The 13,532-nt window shown below is 40.2% G+C and overlaps 1 protein-coding gene across 30 annotated transcripts in view; it reads right to left on the reverse strand.

Annotated features, from left to right (window-relative positions):
• Window positions 1-13,532, reverse strand: part of PLAGL1 (PLAG1 like zinc finger 1) — a 110,527-nt gene that overhangs the window by 25,301 nt on the left and 71,694 nt on the right. For 21 of the 30 annotated variants that reach the window (XM_072826448.1, XM_072826376.1, XM_072826440.1 and 18 more), the window contains one exon: window positions 6,119-6,192. The exons of 2 other annotated variants lie outside the window; for them this stretch is intronic. The gene's annotated coding sequence lies outside the window, so the exon portion shown is untranslated. Of the gene's footprint in view, window positions 1-1,656; window positions 1,689-6,118; window positions 6,193-13,532 lie in introns of all 30 variants that reach the window. 7 more of the 30 variants (XM_072826297.1, XM_072826366.1, XM_072826336.1 and 4 more) reach the window with 1 other exon arrangement.

The raw sequence follows: 13,532 nt of genomic DNA on the forward strand, positions 1-13,532 counted from the left end.
AAGGAGCTCTCACCTGATATGGGAGATAATAGACAACTAACTTTTATTTCACTGAGCAAACAATGAGATTATACCTCTGAAGTAGAGACTCTAAACGGGATATTCCTATTTATCTCAAAACAACAAAGTCAGCTTAAAGATGACAGAGGGGAGCGAGTTGCAAAGGGTCACCCAAAATTTGAATAGATCTGTGGGCCTGACACCTGGCCCTCTATCTTCTTGCAATAGCCCTGGGGGGCTGCACTCACAACCCAAGATTTCAACTGCTCCTTGAAGTCAGAGGCCTCCCAAATCTGTCTTCAATCTTGAACTTTCTTTCAAATCCCACATGAATCCATCTATACCCCCTTTCAGCCTGGATATCTCACAGCCCTGAAGGTCACCTGTTCTGAAGCAGGGGCTCCTCCTCCAGCATTAGCGAATTAGCTACTGGCACCACTCTGTAATAATAGCTAGCACTTGCTGGATGCTCACAGGTCATGGCCATTTTAATCATGTAATACTCAACAACCATGTGAGATATTAGTCCCATTTTACTTATGGGGAAACTGAAACTCAGAAGTTGCATGAATTTGCCCATGCTCACATGACTGGCAGGCAGCAGAGCTGGCATCCAGAGCGTGTAGTGTGAGAGTCCACATTGTCAACAGGTCAGTCTCTTTACTGTGTCAGTTCCCAGACTCCAAAGTCGGAAACCCTGGAGTCATACTAGATTTTTCTCACTAAGCTATCCAGATTCTGGGAGCTCTCAAATCTGTTTCCTTCTCGGAATTTCCATAGTTACCACTGTTTGGAAAATGTTTTGCCTTCACTACAGCCTCCAAATCAGCACGGCAGGACAACTCTGGAATTTTGCTTTGTCCTCCCAACAGCTTTTCTTTCTAGCTCATTTAAAACAGGTGGTGGGCTTTGCAATTCCTTGTATTTTAGCCCAGATGACAGCAGAGGCAGTCTGTCTTTGTTAACATCTAAACCCAAGAAGGCAATTATGTCCAACTCCTGAGATGGAAGGAGAGGGCACATGCAAAGGTGAGAGAAAGACCCTCTCCCATCAGTGGCCCTTGCCCAGCTCTGTTCTCTGGGCCAATGCGCAGAGCCCTCGAGAGGACAGGGAGTAGGGTGTGCTCAGGGAGACCTGACCCAGGGCAGGTTTCCAGCCTCTGCTCATGGACTTGAGGCAGAGAGCTCCAGAGACTACTGCTGTGACCCTCACAAGGTCAGGGGCTGGTCCCTCACCCCACAGGTGCCATGGAAATCTCTGGGTTCTGGGATACACCCCATGGGGGGAAGGGAGACACCTAAAAATGCCAGAGATGACATTTCCCTGTATGTTAGCAGGATGGGGGCTGGACTCTGAATCAGTTACAGGGACGAAAACAGGGAAGACTTCCTGCATACTTAAAAAAGTTGTGCAGTGGGACTGGAACTTTCGGTGTGCCTCCATGAGGGGCTGAGAATCTTAGACTCCTGCTGTCGACGCCTCAATTGCTACAACTGGAGCCATATTGTTTTTCAAAAAAGAGCCATCCTCTGTTGCCGAGAGGAGTGTGGTCTCTGCAAAGGCGCTGTGACCTGGGGGCAGTCCTGTGCTTACAACCCTGGGGCAGATAGAGGAGGAAGGAAGGAAACCCGTGCAGATGTGGAGAGTTTACTCACAAGATTAACTCCTCTGATTCCTATGCAAATACCTAGAAAGGGAGAGGCAGAGAAAGTTGTCTTTAAGGCCTTTATCTTAAACTCTGAATTGCTTAAAAACCAAAGGAAGTAATGATGTGGACCAGGAAGAGGAAAGAGGGAGGCCTGCGTCGCTGGTCTCAGGCACAGGACACCCCTGCTTCCTAAGCTGGGCCCTGCCTCCCAGGGCAGCAGGTGGGGACTGGGAGAGGGACGGTTCATTTCCATACAGAGGAAACAAGCTGTGCAGCAAACCAAGAAGCTGGGGGAGAGGAGGTTCCTACCCCAGGAGAGAGAATATAAGCCCTTAATGTTTCCAATTTGTTCATCCCGAAATATTGCAGTAACGGTAGGTACTTGTGGCATCAACACTGAAGAGGGGTTTTGGACTTTGAGGCCACTCACACATCCTTAAAGCAAATTTCATTTCAGTTCTATGGCTGAATATCGCAGGTCTTCAGAAGAGGCTCCCGAAAGCCCTGACTGAACACTGGAGAGGATTCCACATAACCAAGATATACCAGCCATCCTACAGAGCTTAGAATCTTCAGAACAGAGAGCCCTGGCTGGAAGAACTTCAGATGTGTAAGACTCAGCAACAGGGAACCCCATTTCGTTGCCACCCAGGCACCCACTTAGTCTGCCCCATCCATGGAGGCATGTCCAGTGGGAAGATGGAAATGGGAGAAGAGGAGTTGTCTGGGGAGCAAATGCCCTGTCACAGAGGCAGAGTGTGCCAAGGCAGTGCCCTTTCCCTGATTTGGGTTATCGGACAGAGTATTTTATATTAAATTGTACCTGAGATGGGAACTCACAGACAACAAACATGGAAGCTAGGGCTTTTGTTGAGCAAACAGGCAGAGGTTTGGAAAAGCAAAGCAACCACAGTGTGAGGCCACTCTGGCCTCACAAGGGTCTGGCCCCTGTTGACACTTGCTTCCTTTCTCACACCAGATATAGGTGAGGCTCAGAAAGGAAAAGAAAAGCAAGCAATTCAAGAACATTAACGTGGCTTATCCCCTACACCCATCACCCAAGAAGGGCAACCATGTGTCGGAGACTGTTCTCCAATCTGTGGTGCCTAAAAACTTGGTAGGAGAATGGTGGAGAGATATACTGGAGAATGGGAGACTGGTCCATTTCATTGGCCAAAACTCAATTTGCGTATGGCTTCCCTTAAACTTACTAACAGTCTGCTGAGGAAAGAGCTTGAATCAGGTCAGTGCAAAGGGACATTTCTACATACTGGAGACAGAGGTCCATTCTGGTTCCTAGGTCTCTGTTTTTGGAGTGGCTCCCCTTCTTTCTAATCACAATGCTGCTTTCAGAATGATTCTTCTAACATGCAAATACATTCCTGTCACTTAGCTGCTGGGAATTCTTCAGTAGGCCCATTAGTTTCTGTCAGTTGCAACCAAGAGTCCTGACTAATAAGAACCACTGCAAGTTTTTAATCAGGAGAGCAACATGCTCAGGCTTATGTTATTGAAAAGAGATTTCAGACAGCACATGTACAGATTATGCTACTGGATTTATCCATTGTATACATTAAAATCAATATAATGGTAATTCCCTTGGTGAAAACAAAAAAAAATGTGCACAAAAAAATAAATGCAATAACTGCACACTGAAGTTTCTCCATAAAAGTTCTCGGGGAGTTCTAAATCTTCCCTGAACCAGAACTCACAACACTCTTAACAGCAGTTAGAGTTGAATATACAGGGCAAATGAGAACCATTCTAGGGAAACAACATAAAATGATGATCATCTTAATGTGGTTCTAATTTACATGTTGATTGTGTGTCTGTTTTATGAATCACTTTTAATTCCTGTGCTCAAACAAAAAGGAAAAAATTACCTTAGTAAATGCCACATAATGGATCAATTAAATTATTCCCCAAATAAAGTACACTTTGTTATAGTATAAACATGTATAACTAACTCCTGGTGGTATTTTAAACACACTGGTAGAGAAATGTGCTTTATTTTTAACAATATTTAATACTATCCTATATTATGAACAACCCCCCAACTCCCTTCATCTCTAAATGATCTTAATTTTAGTCTTTTGTTTGTTCCGGGAGTCAGAAAATAAAGAAATTTTAATGAGAATTCTTAGATAATAACTTTTCTTACCTAAAAGTGATACAACAATGTGTTTTACTCTCCATTATTCTACTGTGTCAGCAACACACTCTACTTAACACTAGGTTGTGTTCCTAGGTTATTTAAAAAAAAAATCAACCAAATGATAATATTCTATCATTTATACAGAGTATTCTAAATACAATCTAGAAAAATGGTGTGGTATAGCAGAAAGACCACTGGTGTTGAGTCAAATGGTTCCAGGTTTGAATATTGGCTCTGCTACTTCCCAGGTAGGCCATCTTAGGCAAGTTCTCTAAATTCCCTGTGGTGACATCTATCTACTTTGCAGAGCTGTTACAAGATTATACATTATATATGTACACATAGAAGCAGGATGGTGTAGAGTCTAAAGTATACATGCAAAGTAGATGTGACCTGTTAAGTATCAACGACTTTATAGGCTGTATAAGTTCACAGTAGGAAACACTAGTAACCTGTTTCAGAATACCATATCTGTGACAGGATATAAGTTATTGATTCACTTCCATAATCTTTCTTTAATATGGATCATGGTGCGATTTCATTTCCTAACATGTGCTTGCAAAAGAAATTTCTATTATTTCCTGCATACCTCCAAGTTTCATGTGTCATGTATTTGAAAGATTCCTAAATTCTTAAACAGTGCCGGGCAAACCTGTTGGGACCCCTCTCACTTCTGAGAGCTTTCTCTGTATCCTCACTTAATAAACTTCCATCGCTTTTTAAAAGATTTTATTTATTTATTTATTCATGATAGACATAGAGAGAGAGAGAGGCAGAGACACAGGCAGAGGGAGAAGCAGGCTCCATGCTGGGAGCCCGACGCGGGACTCGATCCCGGGACCCCAGGACTGCGCCCCGGGCCAAAGGCAGGCACCAGACCGCCGAGCCACCCAGGGATCTCCTACTTCTATCGCTACACACACACACACACACACACACACACACACACACACACACACACTGTTTTGCCTTACATGGCAATATCATGTTTAACTAGAGAAAACAATTGTGCCTGGCATGAATTGATTGGTCTCACAGGTAACATAAAGTGACCTAAATGACATACAGAAGTGATTCTGGCATTTTTGGATTTTGCTAAATTTTTCTTTTCGAATGTGTTGGTGGGCAAGTTTCAGTTAGAATCACTTGGAGAACAGGAATTCAAACACACACCCCTATATTTCTAATATTCTCTTCACTCTGGCTTTCCACCGCAGGCAGCTGTGGATAACCTCCTGGAAGTCAGCCCCCAGAGCAAAATAAATTGGGAAGTGACTTATCTAGTGAGAGGCTTAGGGAAAAAATTTCAAGGGTAAGATGTAATATAAGGAAACTTACACAGAACACTGGATTTTTTTTAAAAAACGGCATATTACAGTCAAGGACATTTTGAAAAAAAAAATGTGTGCAGAGAGGCCAAGAATTATGGTTAAGCAACAACACTGTTAGCACTAAAGCTCCAAAAAACAGGGGGAGGGTATCGTTAGGTGAGGAAGGTATAGGCTTCTTAAACAGAGGACTAATACATGTTACAGGGAAAAAAAACACCAAAATGTTGGATATGAAATTTAAGGCTGGAATTAGAGATTGTTATTTTGAAATAGGTGGTTAGAACAAATTATAATTTCCATATGTATAGTGGAAAATGATCAGAAACAAAAACTTCTGATAAATATTGAGGATCCTGCCAACCATAAGGTCTCCCAGATAAACACTGGATTTAGAAGCCCACTTATTTCCTCATTTCATAACTTTAGGAAATTTGGACAGAACAGATGCAAATTGAGAATCAGTTCATATTATGGTTTTTAAGAGCGTGATTTAGAAACTGAATTGTAACATATGCAACAGACTCACTATAATTCTAAATGGAGGATAATGCCCCCAAATTCCCCTCTAGTATTTGTTTTTAAGATCATTTTAAAACATCATTTTAGAATGTAAGATAGGGAGATCACAAATTTTCAGTAAGCAAGTCATGATAACTAAAAATCAGTTGTATAATATCCCTTATTTCTAAATGCATATAAATATCAGTGACAGTTCTTTGCATATTCTCTTGATTTTTTTCTCAAGAGTGAAAAATGGGCTTTCATATCCCTTAACCCTGTTTTTCCTTCAAAGCCTGAAGTTCCTTCAGTGCAACTTCTCTTGAGAGCAAGCATTTTCTGGAACATAACCCCCTCTACTGTGGAAAAGGTAGAAGGCTTTGGTGTGTGCCGTACCATAGGAAAGAACAAGAATACAAACTCACAACTGGCCCCAAGAGAGCTGCCTGGGCAGAAGTCTGATGGCGCAGCATAGACATACTTACCTTTTTTCAGTCTGAGGTATGGAGAGTTTTAAATGTGATGTGAAACCAAGGCCACATCAGATGTGAGAGCAATCCTAGAGTGAGGGGGGAAAAAGCAAAAGGTTAAAATAAAAGGGGGGGGAGGCATTGGGGGAAAAGCTACATCGGTGCTCTATAAGTAGACACTGATACACAGGATAGGAGGTTCAGACACAGATACAAAGAATAGGAATGTCAAGATCAAAAATTTCTCTTCGTCAACATACCACAGTGCCATATCCCTACATTCCAGAGACATGCCTTTAAGTTCTGACAGCAGTCTTCCTCTTAGAGAAGCAGTGCAGTCACATGGTTAAGAGCATGGGCCATGTGTCAGAAGGCCCAGAGTCAAATCTAGTTGTCACCTGGAGCCACTTAGAAACCTCACACAAAGGGCACCTGGGTGGCTCAGCTGGTTAAGCGTTTTCCACTCAAGTCATGAACCTGGGGTCCTGGGATTGAGCCCCGCATCAGGCGCTCTACTCAACAGGGAGCCTGCTCCCCCTCTCCCTCTCCCTGTCTGCTCTTTCTCTCTTAAATAAAATCTTTAAAAAAAAGGAAAAAGAAACCTCACACAATTGGTTTGGTCTCTCTCTGCCTCAGCTTCCTCATCTACAACACAAAGACAAAATGGTACCTACAGCAGAGGAGCCTTTTGCGGCTAAATGAGCTGAACTGAGGAAAGAGCTTTATACAGGTACCTGGGAAGCAAGGAGCACTCCCGTATTTGCAATTATTTCCCAGATATCCAATTCAAGTACAAATACCTCACAGCCTCAAGCAGAAATGCAGTGATAATCAGAACCTTTTAAAAAGAGTCAAACACAAACACTATCCTTTAGGAAACAGTGTCCAAGCAGGGTTGAGAGTGAAGTGGGGGAGGAGAGGATCTTTAAGGAGCAAGAAAGATCATTAAAAGGCCCCAAACAGAGGCAAACAAAAACCAAAAACACCAAAAAAACAAAACAAAAAACAAAACAACCAAAAAACCCCAAAAACCAACCAAACCAAACAAACAAAACTCCTTTGCTCCACTCCTGGGATTTTTTTCCCCCCAAAGACAAGGCTACTGTGAGAAAAGAGGCCTGAAAGGCAAGAACTTGTTGACAGTAAGCACATCCAATGAAGGTAATTTTAAATCTATATTTCAGAACAGTCTTTCCTGTAATTCAATCTAATGAATAAGGAGGATGTTTCCCTTTCAATGACTAGATAAGCCTGTAGTAGGGCTGCTTTATTTGGTTAGTCTGGATGGACGGGAAGCCATCTGAGAGGGAAATATCTGGTGTCTTTCTACTAGGAAGTTTGCTGATGGAGATAAACACACACACAAGTACAAACACCTAATATATGTTGATCTTCAAACCTATTTTGAAGGTTTGACTCTTAAACCATTTGAAATGATTCTCCTTAGATATTATAGTGGTCTTTGGTCCTGAGAAAAGGCTCTTTTATGGATGATCATGGAGCTGGAGTGCTCTGATTTCTACAGACACAGCAAGAACACCGATTTTTAACTGAAGTTACTTCCGTGGTCTGTATGTAGTTCTATCAATGTAGACAAAGATATGCCTTACTGCTAAAATGAAAAAGTGTGGTTTGATTTCCTACACTTCCTTCCACCCTTCACCCCTCCCTACTTCAGTATGATGTCACATGAAATTACTTCCAGAAACAGAGGGTAGAGCAGCCAAGTTATAAAACCTAAGTGCTATGCTTACTGCTTTCTTATCTCCAAGTTAATTCTTATGGGGGCGAGAGTCTATCGATGATCAAGGCCATGGTAATTTTCCTATTTCATAAGAAATCTGAAGTCTCAGCAGAATTGCAAACTGCTGAATCTACCACATTTGTGTGACCCATACAAACACTCCATGCCTCTACAAAATTCCTACCAAAACTCACACATTTGCAAACCTGGATTTTAAACTTCACCCTTACCTTTGATCAAAAACAGACGACCAAATAGATCTCTTTAAAAATAATCTTGGTGGTAAAAACAAAAATATCATGGAGAGTAAAATATTAGCTAGCTACTGTATTTCTGTGCTTACCTACCCCTCCATTTACTAAAATTTTCCGTTATGATTTTAAGATGTTGTTTCCCAAAGAATGTTGACAACCATTTCCCACTTAAAGCTGTGGTTTAAAAGAAATAGGTTTTAACTTGAGAATAGCCCTGAACTGGGCTTGTTCTAGGGTCCTATGAAATCATAGTAGTTAGTCCTTTAGACTCAAAATTTCCCTTATACTTTTTCACTGACAAGTGAAGGTGTTTGCTTCCTTTGATAAGGGGCTCATAACAAACAGTAGTGGTAAATCTGGTTAAAGAAATTGTCAAAGGGTGCTTTGTTTTGCATTATTTAACATTACATCATAGAAATAAATCATGTAAAATGGAAGCTTTATCCATCTCAATCGCTAAATCTAGTCAAGTAAAAGTCTACAATACTCTAAATGAAAAGCTTTCTCTTTGTACTGAAAATATCTAAACACTGGGTTGAGATTTAATTTTAGGAAAGAATATTGGAGAACAGAGTTTAGATTTGAAAAGGACAATGCAATCCATTTTATGCTTCCTGTTCAGAGGCTGATGGACTGCCCAACAAACTTGCCAAATCAAAAAGAGTGTTTAATAATTCTCCATAAAGAATAGATTTTAAAAAGCTATAGCACCAATCAGGTAACAATAGATCAATCAGGTTTTCCTAAAATGTAGTATTTGCAGTTGAAGCCTGGATAAGTAATTACATTCAAAGTAATGTACAGGGAGCTATCAATCCCCATTCATGCAGCTCGCATTCACGGAGCCAAGAGCTTTGCTGGGCTTGGAGATATAAAAATGAATCCGCCACAGCTGCTTTACTTCCAGCTAAAAGAATACACCTAAACAAAGAGCTACAGGGCAGTGTGTTAAGTGCTATAATAGAGGTATGCACAAAGGGCTTGGGGCCAAAGGAAGAAGCTATAAATTCTTCCTGGGAAATCAAGCAAGTGAGGGGAGATGTGAAAGAAGGTATACGGTGATGCTTCCTGGTGATAAACTCAAGACTTTTTTCCTTACTGTGTTCTCAAAAGTAAGGTGGTAATTTTAGGATTTATGAACTGTGTTAATGGCAAGTGCTATATCGGTCTTTCCCCAGTTTCATTTATACGTGGCATAGCCTTTTGGTCACAATATCCTATGAATATACTTGGCATAGCCTTTTGGTCACAATATCCTACGAATATCCTACGTTTAATTAAAAATAAACATATTATCATAATATTCCTACATGACACACACTATCCAGAGCAGCAGGACTAGTTAGTAGCAGGAGTAAAATTTAGATACAAAGTTCAGAGATGTGTTTGGAGACAGACATGAATGACATTCTTGACACTTAGTCCTATTACATTAATGATGCTTATTTTAAATATGAATTTTTTTTCTGATTCTTCTTCAGGCAAAAATAGAAGAATCACTTGATTATATCATGGTTAATATTTGTCTTCCTCTACTTCTGTGTTTAAAATAGAAGGAGGGTGTTGAATCAACTTCTACTTAGCATCATTTATTATGCATACCATATTCCTACTTATAACACAGTTGTGACAGAACGTCCATTGTTCATTACACACTAGCCCCAAACTTGAGTAATTCTAATGTAAGCATGAGAAACCACCGTCTCCTTTGGGGTGAATTTCCAAATTCCTCTGTGTTAAATTGAGGTCTAATTTTCCCTGTGCCTGGTTTTCACAAGAAGGTCCATTCCACCCCATGTGCTCCTTTTCAGCTGTCAATAAACAGAGGCAGTGAATTCCCCCACAGCTTCACAAAGCTAGTTAGGCAGAGCCATTCATTCCTTCAGGAAAACAGGGCATTGATTTCAGCGAGTTCCCAGGGAGCAGCTGCAACAAAGAGATCAAAGGCCCACCTCTCTTTCCCTCCACTGCTTCCATCAGGCCAGGCCCAGACAAACAGCGACAGGTTTCCTTGAGACAAGGAGAGGGCCCAGCAGACCACCTCATGGTTCAATTCAAATTCATCCGTTTCCTACATTCCAGTGACAGTCCAGAATGCTAACCATGACAAACCAGCACAATCGCCCGGCATAATATACTGCTCACTAGTTCATCCAAGGTCAGAGGGAGAAAACAAGCACCCAGGGAAGTCCTCCACTTCTAGGGCCTGCTGAGCCTCAATGGCCCCCTGACATTCCATAAATAAACTTCGCCTGCTCACTCTCCCTTTCTTTTTCCATCCTGCAATCCTGCAAGCAATTGTCTCATTCAATCTGCAATTTCTTTCGTGTCACCCTACCCAAACTACTGGGACACTTTATTCTCAATCTGATAGTTCTAATGATGATATTAAGCATGGTTATGTGGGCAGCTCTAATCAGTTCACACTCAGTAAACTACCACTATCGGATGAATTTACAGCTGTAATTGCTAGGGGCTTCCTCCAAGGCCTGATTTCCAGGGAAGGCCACACAACCTAAAGAGAGTTCGGTTTGCGTAAATTCTGTTTGCAAAACAAAAATGTGAACATAGATAGAATGGTTGGTTAGCTTTTGATGTGAGCGAGGTATTCACCCAAACTGGTAATCGAGACCCCTAAATGACAGTCTGTGTGTGCATGAGCCATGTGCAGCTTTGCGGGAGTGAGGGGGGTTAGCCAGGGGCAGGGGGAGCACTAGGGGCTAGGAAAGAAGATGGATTCTCCTGATTGGTTACCTACCCTGAACAGATTTGATTAAAAGGTTTCTAAAGTCTCCCCTGAATTCTAACCTGCTTGTTTGACGCAACCTTCAAGAAAGCCTGTAAAATAATGCATTATTTTATCGTGCTCCATTCCATTTCTGCCACTAATCCTGAGGAAGCATGGGAGTGGATGGGTTAAATCTGAAAATTCCTACACCAAAAAGAAAATAAACAATGTTGGAATGAAAGGTATGGAGAAGTCATTCCTTGACACAGAACACAACTTCTCACATGCCCATCTTATGAGCTTCAGTATGACCTGGGAGATCCATTCACTGATTATTCACTGATCACCAAAGATGCCATTTTGTACATGGTACTGAACAGTCTTCAAGAAGACTTTCACTTATTCTCAGGATGAGACAGAAGTGAGCTTAGAAAATACAAAGGTCTCAACAGCACACAAAAGATGGCTTCCTAGTAGATGCGGCGTGACAGTTATATTAGGAGTCTCAAAGCTGACTCTGGCACTGATCCATTTTGGGCCTCTCTGTCTTTCTACTCTTTCAAAATGGAGACAAATATCTGTCAAGAATTCAGGTATTGTGAAATAACCGATCCTAAATACAAAGTATCTCATTGGAGAACGCTAGTCTCTTGAGTAGAACTTCCTTACATAATAGATCACTCTAATTCAACAGAGCTGCTCTGGAAACTCAGTTTCTATAAATCAAATCATTTTTTTAAAAGGTCTCAGATAATTTACTAGTTAACAAAGGCTATGGCAAATGACAAAATACACTCATCAACTCATTTATATACCCTTTCAAAAGCATTTAAAGCATTTAGAAACATCAATTTGATCTTCACCACAACCACCTAAGATAGGTGATTTTACTAGTTTCTATTTTTGAATGAGGAAAACAGACTTTAAGAAAGGTAACAAATATGTATCAGAAACACAACTTGAAGTATTCTGTTTTTCAACCCCATGTAATACCTTGCTGCCATGTATACATACAATTATTCACTGAACTTCTCTCACCATAACTACATTGAATAATCAATCTACTCCTAAGCCCGATGCAATGTACCACTCATCCAAGGAGGCAGTGCTTGAGTATGGAGTCTGGTGTCCGATCCACATTGAAATTTTAGTGTCACCTTTTGGTAATTTTGTAAATTAAGCAAATAATATAATTTTCGGATTCTCAGTTTCTCAACTGCAGAAGAGGAATAATATCTTCTCTGATAGTGTCTGTAAAGAATCAAGTTAGATAACTTGTATAAAGCACCCACAGTAGCATTAGCACATAATAAATGCTTAATCATGCTAGCTATTATCATTGGTGTTGAAAATCAGACCAATATAAAACGTAAAGGAGAAAAATGTTTCCTTTTAAATAAAAAGATATAAAATTTAACTTTCAGCCTCTGGATTATATGGTTCTCTCTAGTACTAAAAATTTACCACTTGAGTCTAATATTTTAAGGTAGCTAACTAATAAACCCAGATAAAACTGTCATAAAAGATAAGCTATTACACAAAATAGAAACACCAACTGAATTGTCTTTTAAAAATCTGAGGAAAATCCTTGGTTGTTACAAAGCAGCGATATGGTTTTTCTGTGCAATCAGCTTTGCTTCTTGCCATTTAACTACTTTAAGCAGGAATATATTTGTGAAAGGCAGAAATTCACAGACAGTTGCCACATGAAAATGAAAATATAGAATAGGAATATTTGTTGCATGGAGTTAGTGCTTTAAAGTTTTCAAAGACTACATATGTTATTTCATTTGACCCTCACACTACTTACTAGGAGAAAACAGATGAACTTTTTCTAGCACAAAGACGGCCAGTGGTAATCGAAAGGGCAAACTTAAATTTTTTTTTTTTTTTTTTTTTTTTTACTCCTGGTCTCATTTTTCATAACACCTTAACAATAGTTGGTAGTATGTAGATGTTACAGTACAGAGTGTACAATACTGTGAAAAGACAGAGGCCACTAAGTCTGAAAAAGCCAGAAAAGGATTTGGAGAGAAGGTGACATAATATCCAACCTTTTAGACTTAATACAAAATCACATCTAGAATGTTGGTGATTGTCTCTGAGCTTGATGCAATTTTCTCTGAACTCTGAATACATCTTTCAGTGGCTTACTTCTCATGCACTGTTTTTGTTGAATTGCAAACTTAAATGGATCTCCCTTAATTTTTTGTTTACCCAAGGCTTTGATATTAAAAGAACTAGAAAGCTGAAGCCACTGTTGTTTGACTAAACACCACTTATAGCTCCTTCTAATTCTACAGTTCCAGGATTTTTAAAAATTACTGCTCATTCTTATATTGTATTACCCACTATATAAGACTCAGTTTAAATCTGCATGTTAATTTACAGCCTATTAACATTGAAAAAATGTTTTTTCCTTCACTACCATTTATCTCAGAAGTTAATAGTTGGGAAGAACCCTTAAGACTATCTCAGGGAGGGATGCCTGGCTGACTCAGCTAGTAGAGCATGTGACTCTCAATCTCGGGATGGTCAATTTAAGCCTCACCTTAGCTGTAGAGATTATTTAAAAAATAATCAAAGAATATCTAAGGGAATGTGCCTCACTAAAGAACGTCACCCACAGCAGGGAAAGTCTGATGGTTATTTCTTTCCTATGAAGGTCTAAGAGTTGCCTTTTTATAACCATCTGTACTATCT

The sequence above is a fragment of the Canis lupus genome, chromosome 1 (genome assembly GCF_048164855.1).
Source record: "Canis lupus baileyi chromosome 1, mCanLup2.hap1, whole genome shotgun sequence".
NCBI classification, from domain to species: Eukaryota; Metazoa; Chordata; class Mammalia; order Carnivora; family Canidae; genus Canis; species Canis lupus.